This window comes from Aedes aegypti, chromosome 1, assembly GCF_002204515.2.
Source record: "Aedes aegypti strain LVP_AGWG chromosome 1, AaegL5.0 Primary Assembly, whole genome shotgun sequence".
Taxonomy (NCBI): Eukaryota; Metazoa; Arthropoda; class Insecta; order Diptera; family Culicidae; genus Aedes; species Aedes aegypti.
In genome coordinates this window covers 256,810,053-256,825,770 of record NC_035107.1, presented here as the reverse complement: position 1 = coordinate 256,825,770, position 15,718 = coordinate 256,810,053, and the positions used below count along the sequence as shown (strand labels likewise).

Here is a 15,718-nt window from a genome sequence, read left to right as displayed (position 1 = left end):
GAGGTGAAATCTATGAAGGAATTACTGAAATCCCAGGAGAAGTTTCCCAAAAAATCTTTGAAATATTTAACGGTGAAATTTACCAAGACCATTTTCTTGAGAATTCGCTGAATCATAACTGGACGAACTCCTGATGGAATTCTATAGAAAAATCCCTGGAAAAATCGCAGGACTCCCTGATGGAACCCTGTAGGAGTTACTTGGGGTTTCTTGGAAGAATTTCTGGTGAAATCTGTGGAAGAGTTCCGGAAGGAGAAATTTCTGGCAAGTATCTGAATTATGCCAAAGAAAATTTTTGGAAAGATTTACTGAAATCATCGGAGGAGTTTTCGAAAGAATCGCTGAATTATTTGGCGGAAAAATTGGCCAGTTTCTGAAGCATTTTCTAGACGAATTCCTGGAGAAATTGCAGAAGGAATTCCTAGAGAAATCCTAGATAAGGATTCTCTGTGGGAATGCTCAGAAGAGTTTCTGATCGAATCTGTGGAGAAATTTCTGTAGAAGAAGACGAAGGACGAATCCTTCAAGGAAATACTGGAGTGCCTGAAAAAGTTAAAAATATCTTTAAATTATCTCCTGGCAATATGTCCTTAGAGAAAATCGTTGAAAAATTCCTAAAGAAACTTATGGAGAAATTCCTGAGGGAATCGATGAACAAATTCCTTAAAAAAATCCTAGGACTCCCATGAGGAATCCCTAGTAGAGTTTTTTTCAAAAGAAATTCCTGGAGGAATTCCAGGAAGAGTTCTTGGAGAGGTTCCTGGAAGAATCCGTAGAGAAATTTCTGGAAAATGTCTGAACTATGTATAGGTGAAATCTTTGAAGGAACTGTTGAAGTCCTTGGAAGAGTTTTTGAAAAAAAAATATCTGGATTATTTCGTGCTGAATTTCTCCAATACAAATTTCGTGAGAAATGGCCGTGAAGAAATCCCTGAAGGAGTTTCTGAATAAAAAATAAGGCATTATTTGGAGAACCTTTGAAAGTCCCTTTGAGAACCTTCGTAAGAATCTCTCGAGGAATATGTGAAAAATTCTTAGAGGAGTCTTTGGAGGTGTCAGGTGGAGGTGGAATTTGGTGAATTTCTGGAAAATTTCTGACATATTTTTTGGTGAAATTTTTGAAGAAATCATTGAGGAAGTTTTTGCATTCTCTGGATGAGTTTTCGAAAAAATGTCTACATAATAGCTACATCTACATAGCCTACATAATGTCTCTTGATAAATTCCCTGACAAAGAGAAATGTGGTTTTACTCTGATATGATTTATATTTACTCTTATCAGCTATTTTTGATTTGGAAGAAAACACAAAACATTACTCTCGCCTAATGAATTTTCGTCTAGAATATGCAAGCTGTCCAACTTTGGAAGTTGAGATCATGAATGCACATCAGAATTCGAAAAAACGTACCGCTTCCGAGCTTGGATACAACGCAGACTTCAAGAAAATCCATTATTAATTAATAACAAGCAGTAATCGCCGTATTCACAATCACACATTACCGCAAAAATGTTTTTGATTTTTACTTCACCATCAGGCAGGAGAGCAGATGTTAAATTAATAACAAATTTATTTGAAATGGGATTCAGATCAAACTACGGTGGAAGCGGATGAAATTTGTTCTATTTTTGGTGGTCCATTTTTTGGAACTGTTATATAATTGAACCAAGAAAAAATGGAGTGCCGGTGAATATTACCTTATGATAGGCCTAGATAAGCTCGTAATGAAACTTTTGTCCTACTTTAAATTCTTTGAAGAATGCTACCTTAAAATAAATTCTGCAATTATGCTTTTGATTTTTATGCACTTATGAAACTACCCAGAGTGCCCAGTAAGTAAGTCCATTTTATATAAGAAAAAATAAATCGTTTAAACCCTTAAAAACATCCATTAAATTTGTTCATTTCGACCTTCAGAAGCGGAAATCGTCAAATTTAAGGGGACTATACGAGCTTGAAGTTTGTACAGAGGCAAACGACCAAGTATTAAAAATAACGGTTCTAATTACGTCTTCGACCATAGATGGAACTGAGGTACAATTTGCCTTACAAACTGAAGCTCAAATCCTTTTCATTTAATTGTTATCTTCTGTGAAATATTAGGTGCCAACCTTTGCTTCGCATTACTCTATCAGTAGACTCTCCAAATGTTTTATCATTACTTTCATCAACAGATGTTTAGAGAATACACGTGCATTATGTAGTTACAGAGACTTTTTTCTCCACTCCACCATTCCGTCGATATCACTCTGTTTGTAACATTCACATTTCTACTACTTAAATTTGATACACGTGGTATATGGGATTACTCACAATCTAGGATCCAAATTATTACCAAAGTCTTATTTTTTTCGACATATTTGGATTTTTGGTCATATTACTTGGAAAGTTTGTCAATGAAAACTCGTCAATAAAATTCAGAACCTCAAAAAGAAAGAATCTAAACCGAACAGCTGCCCGTACGATACACGATTTGCAATAATCACTATTCGCAAACACCCATCTATCACCTAAGCCTGGGGTTTTCAGACCTTTAGGTTCGCGGAGCACTTTTAAAGGATGAATTCCCACATGGAGTACCAATTCGCCTAAATATAAGTTGATTTAATACTAACAATTGAATGCTATGTAAATAAATGTAAGATTTGTTATTGATTATTTTTTTATTTAACATCACTAAACTTTAAGCTTTCATTTTGATATTTTTTCGAATTCCAAAATGTTTGTGCCTGCTACACCGATATACATGCTAGAATGATCAATTACCAAAGAAAGCTTTCAGTTAATAACTGTGGAAGCTTTAAAAACATAAGAGAAGCAAGCTCTGTCCCAGTTGGGACGTAATGTCAGAAATAAGAAGAACTTTGATAACTACTAATATACGAAAACATCAATATCTTTTGGCTTCAAGTCATGCTCATAAATCTACTTACCTCTAACTTACGAGAAAAGATGTAGATGGTGATAAGATAACCGGCACCCACGCAGGAGACCACGCATCAAATCAAATTTTGCCGACGTGTTTTATTACACAGCGTAACAAAAATGACATTTTTGTGTGTCTCAAGGATCAAATTATGTGTCTCTAGTAGATTTTGGGTTGCTGAATCGGATGCCGTTCTCAGAAATGTTCCAGCACGTCACAATTTTGAGCTACACGTCGCCAAAGTTGTATAAAACACTGGTTTGATTGATGTTTACATGAAATTTAAAGTAAGAGTAATCAATTTTTTAGTGATCTTATCCATCAAGCCTGCAGAATAGGACTTAAACTTTCATTTAAAATATAATTTGGTTTGAATGACACGATTCAATTTTGAATAAATCGATTTTTTCATCGTGCTTGCACTCTCCATACATAATTCTTCGTTTCTTTTATATGGGACAATACAGTACCTTTCTAAAACATTAAAAAATAACCTTTAAGCATCTTTAATATTCTGAACTTTGTTAATATGCATTGTTTAACACATGATGTTTTATTTTTGTGGCAAATTAAGCAAATAAATTGCCATACAAGCTGACAAACTTGCATGCAAGTTGGCTGAAATAGTCAAATTCTACATTTTCAACAGCCAATATCTCAAAAACTAGACGTGCTATGATATTTCTGAGAACAGCAACGGATTCAGCAAACCCAGCGAAGTTAATAGCGGTATTTTGATGCTTGAGACAAAAACGTGTTCCGCAATGTTATGAGTTTTGAATGTACCTTTTAAGATATGTTGATAATGCCAAACAAAATGTTGAGTAAACATTGCTAAATATTGTGGACTTAATTAAATTTATTTTGAGTAAGCTTAAATATAATTCAATTATGACGTTATTTCGCAAATAAAATGTAAAACCAACCATATTTATAGATTTTCCCAATACACCCTGTAAATATTGTTAATTTGACCGGAAAAAAAGTTAATGAATAATAAGTTTGTTCTCTGCGCAACCAGTTGCAACGATCTTTAAAAATTTGGTGAATAAGCTTTTGAATTTTCCCATATTAGTATTTATTTGTTTTCAATCTTTAAATCTATCTATTTTGCTGTTACACTCTCAGCCACAAGTTCGATAACATTTTTGATCAAAATTTCAGCAATGTTTTTTATACTTTCTAAGATAGGATGCCTAAAAATGTATCAGTTTTAAAGCATTAGAATCAATTCGTAGGAATTTTCCACAAAAGGTACAGCGTATTGGAAGTAACGAAATTTAAGAAAATCTACAAAAATTTTATGACGAACCGCGGAGCAGCTTTCAAGGCTTCGCAGAGCACCAAGTGCTCCGAGGAGCACGATCTGAAAACCGCTGAACCTAGCGATCATAAGGACAACCCATCCCATAAAATTGACTTATTATCCCGTCTCTGCAACGGTTATTCTCCACGGTGCGACGGAATCAAGACATCATTGTTTGCGAGACTGTAATCACCAAATGGTCCCGACGAGAACCGTAACACATGACAGGGCATAAACATCACCCCGGTATCATCGCCGTCTGAATAGGAATTCTGCTGCATTGTCGTCGTAGACCGTCGTCATCCTTTTGTCCACCAGGCGGTTCGTGCCACCGGTGACCGTCCGAGGGATCAAGTTACTCTCGCTCTCGTCCCTCCATGAGGGACCTCTTCATCAGTCGAAATGTTTACCCAACAGCTTAATTTTTACGAATCCCCTCTCCGGAACGTGCGAGTGCAACAGTTTACCGATATCGATAGTCCAAGTTCAAGGACATATCCCGTCCCGTCGCATCTGTGTGTTTTGTTGATCCTATTATGGTCGGTTCGGCTTCCGAGCACCGGCAACAAAAGGTCAATGGCAAATTCCCAGCGGGCGATGAGAAACGAAAAATTACCCGAAATACAATGAAGACATATTGCGACATCGAAGCGAAAAACGTGACCCATACCGACCGGAGTGCAGAACCGAGAGATACCGCATTCTAGGCGGTTCTTTCTGTGGCCAACGGGGGGATCCGAAGAGAGGCGGTTCTTCAAACAATGGATGCACACCGCGCCGCCATTAGGTGATTATTCAATTTGAGAAGTTTATTCTTTCGCTTCGTTGGTGCTTCGATTGTGCGCGTCCAACCCGGACCCCGAACGACGACGGTTTTGTTCCACTTTTCGGAAGCTTCCCCGTGGGTTGGGTGATGGAATGGAACCATTATTTCATGATTATTGGAAACGTGTGTTGGGTTCGGTTCTGGTTCTGCCATACGGGTTTGACACAGTGGATGGTTCGGGATCGTAATTTATGTGATTTTAAATTTTTATTGTCATTTGTCATTTCACGCTGCAATGCTTCGGAGAACGTTTTGAGCAATGGGGACGGTGCGAGGGTACTTTCGCCTGTTGTGAACAAAATCGATTGTTGTGATAAATGGGTCAGCGAGGAACAGTGATGACAAAAAACATTGGAAATTGGACGTAGGGAGTTGGATGCTAATATGCTATTCTTAGCACTTTTGATTCACTTAGGCAGGGTTTTGAAAGATTCTGAGCGCATATTTGGTCACATCGTATTGAAATGCTTCTTATCGCAAAGTTTGAGACAATTCGACCCATAAAAACCAGCAATATCAAAGTGAAGCATGGAATAGGGTAACGACTGTTTATTTCGTTCATAACCGCTAACAGTTGGCGCCAGCAGCAGTTGATCGCGCTACGCTGGATTCTCAAATTTTTCAAACTTTCAACACAAGCGCATGGAAGAATGGTAGTCGGAGAACTGTCAAAACGTATGGAAAATAATGAAAAACGTAAATTACTTGCAATCAGCTACCTGGATCAAAAAAGTAGTGATAAGAAATCAAGTGTAAAGTGAACACATAACTTTTTGTGATTAGTTTATCTTCCGTGGTGCTTTCTTTGCTTCAGAATTTCGTTTTTACTACCACTGAAAAAGAGCCATCTATTGGATTTTCAGTTTTGAATATCGACCTATTGCCCAAGTATTTCTTCAACTTACTGTTTCTTTTGCATATCGTTACTTTTGAAATCAAACTAAAACAAATCTTAAGTTACAGACACCCCCCCCCCCCCCCCCCCCCCCATTTTATTCCAAGCTTCTGGGTCCCAGCTAGTCAGGGTCCATCGCAGTTCCATTTTTTTTTAATATTTGTGTTTAATTTATTTATTAGACAAACGTACCCCAAGCGTTTGGTATAACAAAATAACAAAATTAAATATCGAACTTATCTGTTTGATGAAACATCTGTATCAAAACAGCATCGGAAAAATCAGAATAGACGGAGTCCTCGACTTATTTTGCAAGGCCAAAATATCATCTAGTCCGGTCTGTCTGAACACCGACCAAATGGTCTGAAAGAACATAATGTCAGAGTGAAAAAAATTGAAATAGTTTTTTTTTTCAAAAAAGGGAAAAAAAATACATTTTACAAATCATTTTTCAACTTTTTTGTTATCTAACTTTTTGTTTTGAAACCAGTTTATTACATGTAGATTGAACCGAATAATATACATATTTTCTCTTTCACCTACAAAAACATAATGGTGCAACACATACATCTCTAAAAGCTACTCAGAAATGAGTTCAGCAACGATTGCATTATAAACGAGTTGATTGATTCATGCTTGCTGAAAATAGCAAAAACTGGATTCATGAAGTTAGCTGGATACAAGTTTTCCTCACAGAAGTAAGGTTCTACCGCCATTTTGGGCTGAACCATTTTGCACGAATATCAAGCTCTTTGTCATCTCAGCATGAAGAAGACCAGCGGTGAAAAAAACAGTTTGGTATCCATTGAAAGTCACTGACGGTGAAAGGCACACAGTCCACTGCGTCATAATGTGGAACCATATAGGAGATAATTTAAATTCGATAAACATTTGATAAAAATATAATTCTACGCTTATTTAGCCTTGAGGCTCAGGCTTGAGAGCAGCTGATTATCTCGGAGAGGTTGGGTAGAAAAAGACAAAACGCTGAATGCCATCTTTTTTCAGCTATTCAAACTGCGTTACCAGCCCATTTGAATCTGAACTTTTGAACAGAAGCTACGCTTTGTTCTCTATCAAACCATAGAGCTTAGTGACATTTGAACACACGTAGACTAGCATACGCTCGTCATACACAGTTTGTTTTTGTTTTCCTCAAACAAACTTGCACACGCTTTCCAGACTCATCAAAATGCATATGGAAATATTACCCCATTTGAAAAATTTACACCCGGTTTCTGGGTGTTTTTCGAGACTGAGTGCATATTGTTTTCCTCTAAGGTTCACAACTACATCTACACTAGGGTACCCATACCATTGGGCGTGATAACCACTATTCATGCGTGCGATGAATACAATTCGGGACAAATAGTTGAAAAGGGCACATCGACATTGGTAAACAAAGTCTTTGCAAGACGATGTTGAGCCCAATTCAACTATATCACGCTCACCAATACCACTATCAGGAAGAGCTAACACTAATCTTATTGATAGAGAACTTCTTTGGCCCTTCTTCAATGTTTGTCAAGAATTGAGTGTTTCAAATGTTCATCCGTGGTATAAGTGTGTTTATTGATCGATCTGCGTTAGATATTTAGTGCTATTTTTCTTTTTTAGTAGAGATTCTATATGTCGTTCAATTTTCAAAAAACGATCCAAAGTGTACAGGCTGCATAGAAAATCAAAAGTTGCATTACACGATCCTGAAGATACAGATTGCAATCTGAAAAATCTTACTGGACATTAGGGATTTCTTGCAGGATCCTGAGAATGCATAATTAGTTAGGGAGTGCCGCACAATATCTGGCGATTTATAGTAGATTCGAAAGATTCCTGAAGCATCCTGAGAATTCCTAGCATAAAATTGTGGATTTCTAGGGGTATCTTTAATATTTTTGGAAAAAAATCTTGAGAATGCTGAACAGGTACCCAGCGAAATATGGGAATTGCTAGCGATTGTCTCGAGACTTGACAATATTCAGCAAAATCGCAACACAATCTTAAGCTCCTAAACGATATCCTCGTAACTTCTGAAATTAGGGCGATATCTCAGGATTCCACGCGAGATGCTTCAGAGTCCTAGCGGAATCCTGAGTATTTTTAACTGGCACCTGAAGATTTCTATCAGGCTGTCACATAGTCCTTTTCTACAGAAATCTGCTTTGAAGTGGACCGTTCCGAAGCCTGTTCAACAAAGGATAACATTACAAGAACCTTATGACATTCTTAAAATCATTTATAAAACAAAATAAAAAATATGGGTTCTGATTTTGGCACGGTTCCGTTTTTGGCAACTGAAAATATCGACCTTGTTTTCAAAAACGGAATCCCAATGTATAATTTTGTGAAAGCTATTATGGTTCGTCCACTTTTACACCAATTATACAAAAATACTACTGTATACCCAGGTAACATTGGTAGCTGCACAACAGTTTATTCAGCTGGAACGAGGCTGTATCAATTAAATATTAGCTGAATAAGCTGTTATTCAGTTACCAATACCAATTCAGTTAGGAATACCAATTCAGTTAGGAATACTGGGGGTAATTTGCCCATGTTAAGGAAAACAGCAATTTTAAATGTGAAAAACATTATTTTATGCTCTTTCTTCAATTATGGTCGAATAGACAAACATGTTTTCTATCAAATAGTAGAAACATCTATCCATTTTAGCCTTGATGGGATTTATAAATCAATTTTCAAAAAATGCTTGCTTAACTGCATTGTTTTGCGAGGTAAAACGCCCCGCTTTAATTCGGCGTTACTCGTGCTATAAACGAACGCACACAATCATGCATGCTTATGAGCCTATGTATGCTATAAAACGTTTGACTTTTACTGTGCGCCCTGTTTTCAAGTTGCCCGTGAGAGAGAGCGAGACAGCACTAACACACGGCGCACAGTAAAAGTCATCAGGACAAAAGAATAAATTATTTATTTATTGCATACATCCGAGTGTTATTCAGATGTTATTGTTCAATAATAGTACCTATACATGTTGATGCGAAAAATGTGCATTTGTTAAGCTCCATTTTGTGCGTAACTTCAACGTTGCATTACGCTTGGTTGAATTTGAATTTTAACGGTCGTTATGGTGTTATGAAATAGAGGTGGGCGTTTTGCCTCACGAATTGATTGAAGTTTAGGTCCTTCATTCAACATATTTTTGTATGTAATACTAACTATGACAGTGCACAAGTCGGCTCTTGACAAGAGTTTCAGAAAATGGGTTGTTTATCGATCTAAAAATGACCTTGAAAATCACTCAAAATTGCAATAAAAACTGCAAAAAACGTTTCTAAACGTTTTTTTTACGATTTTCTTGAGAAAAGGCGAGGCTTTATCAAGATAATTGATGTAAAGCCAAATAAGTAGTTGAGAAAAGCAGATAAAAATATATTAAGAGAAACCATATTATCCTTTTCCTATAATCAAGGGTAAAAAAAGCATTCTAAAATACATCGTTCGTCCAAAACGAGGGTAGTGCCTTTTGCCCCCTATGGGCTAATTACCCTCAGTTCCCATATCGATTGAAATTTGATCAGCGATCGCCAGAGCCATGCCACATTACAATTCACATTTCTTCCCGCCCCTCAGTGTGACTTACTTTACTGGGCATTTATTTGCACCATGGAAAACCTTCACTGAAGGATTCCATTACAGTGGCATGCCGTGAGGGCTCCCCAAATCAACGCGATTATTTTCGGCGACAGCGACAAACAATCGCCGTGATTTTGCTGCATGCACAGTTTGACGCGATTTCGCGTAAGTCGAAATCGCGGCGATTCCGTGTCGTTGCCGCCCAAAATAATCGCGTTGGTCGCAAAAGTTTAAAAAAGTTCCTCAACGATCGCATAAAATTGAGAATGTGTACAAAGTTTTCAATCTGAGAACATCTGCGTATCAATGTGTGCGTGATGTTTGGCGTAGAAAACGGTTCCTTTGATTGTGGTGTTTTAGTTGCACTGTAAGCAGCTTTCATTATTTTTTGGTCGAAAAGAAATGTGTTTATATATTTGAGCTATATTTAGATCGCGTTTATGAAATAATGAAGAGAAATGTCTGTAGATCTAGATATTCTAGTATTTTTTTATAATGTTGAAGTGTTGTATTTTGACCTCTCACTATGTCACAGTGGGCCGTTAGTTGTGAGACGAATAAAAACTTATTGCGACCGAAATGAAAATAAATACGACGAATACAGGCAACGGTTACAATTTAATTGCATTATTTCTAATAAACGATCAACATTTAATAAAATCTGATTCCACAATGCGAGAGCCGTCTTGGGAAAGAATTGTTTGGCATCGGTTTGTATCAGTACCATTCACTGAAGTGCTAAGAAAATGGCAGATTCACACTGATCAAACATTAATATGATGGATATTAGTACATCACCGTACCATGAAATATTTCTTTTTTTTTTCGTTGCTGTATAGGCTAATCGGGAAATAGTTATTTATACAACAAGTTGCAAAATGATGATATTTTCAGCTCGAGTCGCACAGTGCTGAAAAAATCGAGTTTTGCAACGAGTTGCATACAACATTTTTTGCTATTACGAAAAATTCCGTTTAAACTGGATCGTTTTCGAAAGCACAAACAATCATTTCAACAGAAACCACGTGTGCGTACATCCATGTGTAGTATCATTTCAGTGTTTTCAATCGCGTAGGCTGCGACAAAGTAGTATCTACGAATGTCACAAATTTTCTAGTTCTGTATGAACCCATATTCCCTATAGGAGGACAGAACAGATGCGTACAGTAGCTGGTTCTGCTTCAACCTCTACGAATGCTAAACGATCCGCACCAAAACAAGTTTTGTCAGATCTGTCTGAAAATGCAGTTCGCCTCAAATGGATTTTTCTCGGTATCTTTGCAAGATTCCCTGTTTCGGAAGTAGGGCGTATTCGAGCGCATCCGGAATCGAATCGAATGCACCCCTTCCGAAGTTAGGTATCTCGCATGGATTCTGAGAAAATCTAACTTCGGCGAGGAAACTTTTTATCGCGCCGAAAATATAACCAGTCTTATATCTGGATCGCACATCACCATATGAATGGGGGGTCTGTAGTCTTGAGGTTACGCTTTCGCTTCATAAGCGGAAGGTCATGGTTTCGATTCCCAGCCCCTCCACAAAAAATCCGTCCAGCCACCAGAGGACGCCTCACGGAGGACCGTGCTTTGGGGGCGCATCCATCCTCCGTCAGTATCAGATGGTGACTGAGACAAAGTGACCCTCTTCGCAGGCAGCTAGCCTCACTAATAGCAGAGCTCTCTCCTACCTGCTCGGTGTGAGAGTAAAAGAGTAGGAGAGAGTGAACCTATATGTAAATATAGATAAGTTGAAAATAGATCTGCATCGATAAAGTAGCTACAGATCAACTGAGTCCGGCACAGTAGTAGCCACATGCACGGAGTGCCTATAAAAAAAAAAAAATCACCATATGAAATTAGATGCTATGGCAGAACAGATTGGGATATTTGACTGACGCCTCTTAAACAGTACTGAAAAGTGCTACTTTTCAGCACCGAAAACAGTGCTGAAAAGTAGTTTTGGTAGGAAAAGCAGGCTATAATGTAGTGCATCTTATTAATGAAAAGTTTTTTGGTTTGCAACGGAATCGCAAAAAGGAAGTTGTGATATCCTCAGGATCATCAGTAATTATTAATAATTAAAACCACTATGTTTTCCAATGATACAAAATAACACTCACTCTATATTTCTCTCTTTTCGACTCCACACCCATCTACCACACGCTCAATCCGAAACCCCCCAAACCGCTCTCCGTTCATACTCAAATCCGAATACCACATCCTCCCCTTCAATAATAGCATGGATAACATTATAATGGTTTACAATATTAATTATCATTACAAAATCTTATTGTTCACAGCATTGAGATATCTTTGCGGCTTCTTGATCTTCCTAGCGTCTCTGCGTTTGGATAAGGGCTGTTTATCCTCATCAGCCGTAATGGGAGTACCGGCTTGGGTCATCACCGGTGGTTGCGAGGATGACTGGTGGTGTACGTCGTCGGCTACTCCTGATTCCTCTGTCAAACCTAACCCGTCCTCTGGTGCAGCTAATAAAAAAAATTCAAAACAAAACAAATATTAGGAAAAATTGTCATAGAATTGTAAAAAATCCATTAAACAAAATCTGACATACTCATCTTGCGCTTCACAAATTTCTTCAGAAATTTCACATTACGGTCATAGACCTTTTGCGTGGTTAAATCCTTAACCGTCGCTCGTCCAGCTCCAGTAATTTTAACGACTTCATGAAAAGCATTTCTGTATTGTGTATCCGTTTTATCACGTTTCGCCTGGCTGACCAAAACGGTGTCCCCTACCTTAATATTCAGTTCAGAAGCTTTGCGCCTAACGTCTTCCTTAGCATTGCGATTGAACTTGGAAGATTGATCTCGGTCTCGTAGTTCTTCGTCCACAAGTTGCTTAGAATCCGTTCGTACATCTGGCAATAAACTCCGCACCGTTCTTCCGAACATCAGTTCAGCTGGCGGTACCTTTGTAACATGATGCGGCCATGTATTGTAAGCTGCTACATACTCGGCCAGAGCCTCCTTCCAATTCTTTTTCCCCAAGCGCGCGATGGCAGATATCTTGTTGATACCCTGCATGCTTCTTTCAACTAGTCCATTCTCTGTTGGGTTCAATGGTGTGCTGTGAATTAACTTTACTCCCCACACACTCTGCAGCCATGTCTTAAGGTCGGCGCTGTTAAACGGAGGACCATTGTCCGCTTTCTTGTTTTTGGAATGTAGTACGTGTTGAAAACCCGCTTTAACGCATTCTTAACGGCTTCGGCATCTGTTTTCTCCATAGGAAACGCAACTAAGAACCTCGAGTAGTTATCTGTGAGAACAAGGGCTTTCCAATTGTGTGTATCCGATGCTGTTGAGAAGTCCATTGAGACGTAATCCCATGGGTTTTTCGGAAGCTCCGTCAACGTAATAGGCAATGGGTGATTTGCTGCGGTTACCAGCTGACATTCCGGGCAGCTTCGAACGAAGTCTTCCACTTCTCGATCCATATTTGGCCACCATAACCCTTGTCGTAAAAAGTTCTCCATAGTGGACATTCCAGGGTGGCTTCGATGGGCCAACTGCAGCGCACGAGTTCGCAAAAGGATGGGTAGGACCATTTTCTCCTGCTTCATCAACAATCCACCTTGCACATACATGTCACGTTGGAAAGCTTGATATCTTGCGATTTGTTCCGGCCATTTCTCGGTCTTTTTGATGCATTTCATCACAGTTTGAAGTTCGTTATCGTTGGCCGAAGTTTCTTTGACCTCCGCCGTGGTCAAAGCAAGCAGATGATCGTTAATAATTCCCAGATCCGCTGTGACTGAACACAGCTCGTGGGGTTCTTTATCCATACCAAAATGCGGATCGCTCCGTATTCTACCAATCCTTGAAGGTGCATCCGCAATGTTATTCATACCTGCTACATGCTCGAACTTGAAGCAATAGTGGTCCATCCGCAACATCCATCCTTCAGCTCTGGATAAAATTCGTTTACCGACATCTTTACCCTTTGCCTTAGTCATGAACATAAGTGCTTCGTTGTCACATCTTAGTGTGAAATTCCTTCCTAGCAGGTAGTACGCAAATCGTTCCATAGACCAGATGATAGCTAGTGCCTCCCTGTGCAACTGAGGGTACCGACGCTCCGCTTCGGTCAGACTTTTCGAAGCACAAGCAATTATCCGACGATTTTCAGTACCACCGGCCTCCTGTACTAGAACTCCTCCGATTCCCCAAGGTGCACATCGGTGTACAAAATGGTATCGTCATTCTCATCGAAGTAGCCACGTTTAATCAAATCATTTTCCGCTGCATCCTTCAGTGCGTCAAAAGCAATCTGTCGTTCTTCGGTCCATTCAAATTTAGAATCAACCGACAACAGCTCCCGTAACGGTTTGGTTTTATGGGCAAAATTGCGAATAAACGGGCTAATGAAGGTCATCATGCCTAGAAAACTCCGGACTTCAGACGTGTTTTTGGGCCGTTCAAACGATTTGATATCAGAGATCTTCTGCTGGGTGGGCACAATTCCGCTTCCGTCAATAGTAAACCCCAAAAAATCAACTGATTGCTGGTCATACCTCGACTTCTCCTCATTTATGGTGAGATTATGCTCATGTAACGCTTCTTTAACAGCGGCTACATTTCCCCTCAGTTCATCCAGTGTCCTCCCATAAATAAGAGTGTCATCGAGGTAAACTATGACGTTCTTGCATTTAACCAATATTTTCTCCATCACCCGTTGGAAATGTTCAGGTGCGCATGACAGACCGAAAGGCAGTCTTTTAAAACGCATAAGTCCGTTGGCGGTCATGAAAGTGGTGAAATGGCGAACACTTTCATGCAATTCAACATGAAAATATGCGTCCTTCAGATCAAGCTTTGTGAAGAACATCGTGCCTTTCGGAATGTCTGACCAGATTTTCTCCAGTGACGGCATAGGGTACGGCTCCCGAATAATCGCTTTGTTGACTGCCCGATAATCGACAACGATGCGGAAATCATTTGTACCCTTTGGTACCAGTACAAGTGGTGAGACGTGTGTAATGGTATGATGTTCCTTATCCGCACGCTCGATTATCCCTTTCAGTTCCATTGCTCGTAACCTCTCGCTAGTAGCATTCTCAAAAGCTTTCGGAATGTTGTATCTAATAATTTGCATCGGAGACACCGACTCGTCAATCTTGAATTTGATTGGATCGGTTCGAACCTTCGGAAACTCCTTAGTCTCCGTCCTGAGATTAAAGATAGCCTGCGGTCCCTGAATTTTTTCACTATCCTCATCTGTTTTTGGAGGACCAAAACGAATTAGATTCAAGTTTTGCGATGTTTCAAATCCAAGCAATGATGATTGAGTCCCTCTCACCACAAAAAATTTGGCCAAATGTAACGATGCACTATGATTCGCCACGCCAATATAGGCTCTAAAAGAGCACTCAACCTCGAGAGAACCCTGTTGGGCGTACGCTTTCAGGACTTCTTCAGGAAAGGCCACCAAATCATGAATAACTGATCTACAATTTGTCTTGATCTTGTTCCAGCTATCGACAGTTATAGTATTCACGGTGGCACCAGAATCTATTAAAAAATTGATGCACTCAGTACCGATTACGCAATCGACAAGCCTAGGATCTTTCAAAGATCGTTGAAGAGTAGGCTTTTGTGTAATCAACTGTAAACAAGATGGAAACAGAAATAATCAAAATAAAACATTTTAGAACGTTATTTATTACTACACGCCCTGATTAGAATTTCGACAATATTAGTAGGCACCTGGTATTTTACTGTGAAGTTGTTTCATTATCTACCTGATTAATTCGTTCAGCTTCGGCTTTAACGTCGTTGGTTCGCGCAGGATAATTGGCATCAGTACCCCTCGGTGTGCGACAGAACTCGGCGTAATGGCCAACTTTTCCGCAAGAGTAGCATTTCACCCGAAATGCTTTGCATTCCTTAGGGCCATGCAAACGTCCACATTTTGTGCAAGATCGAACATCATGGTTCCCATGGGCATCTCGCTGCTTACTATATCGATAACGAGAGTTGAAACTCTGCGATGGTTGCTGTTTTCTGCGATACGGTTCAAAACGATGGAATCCCTGCTTTGGTGTTGTTGAATGCAAAGCGTTGACCGGTCGGATCTCAACATTTTCATCGCCCCTGTCCAAGCTTGTCACATCCTTCGGTACTCTGTTCAACTCGGCCACTTCC

General features: G+C 39.2%; 1 protein-coding gene across 1 annotated transcript in view; it reads left to right on the top strand.

The window, feature by feature from the left end:
- Nucleotides 1-15,718, top strand: part of LOC5576344 — an 877,728-nt gene that overhangs the window by 164,032 nt on the left and 697,978 nt on the right.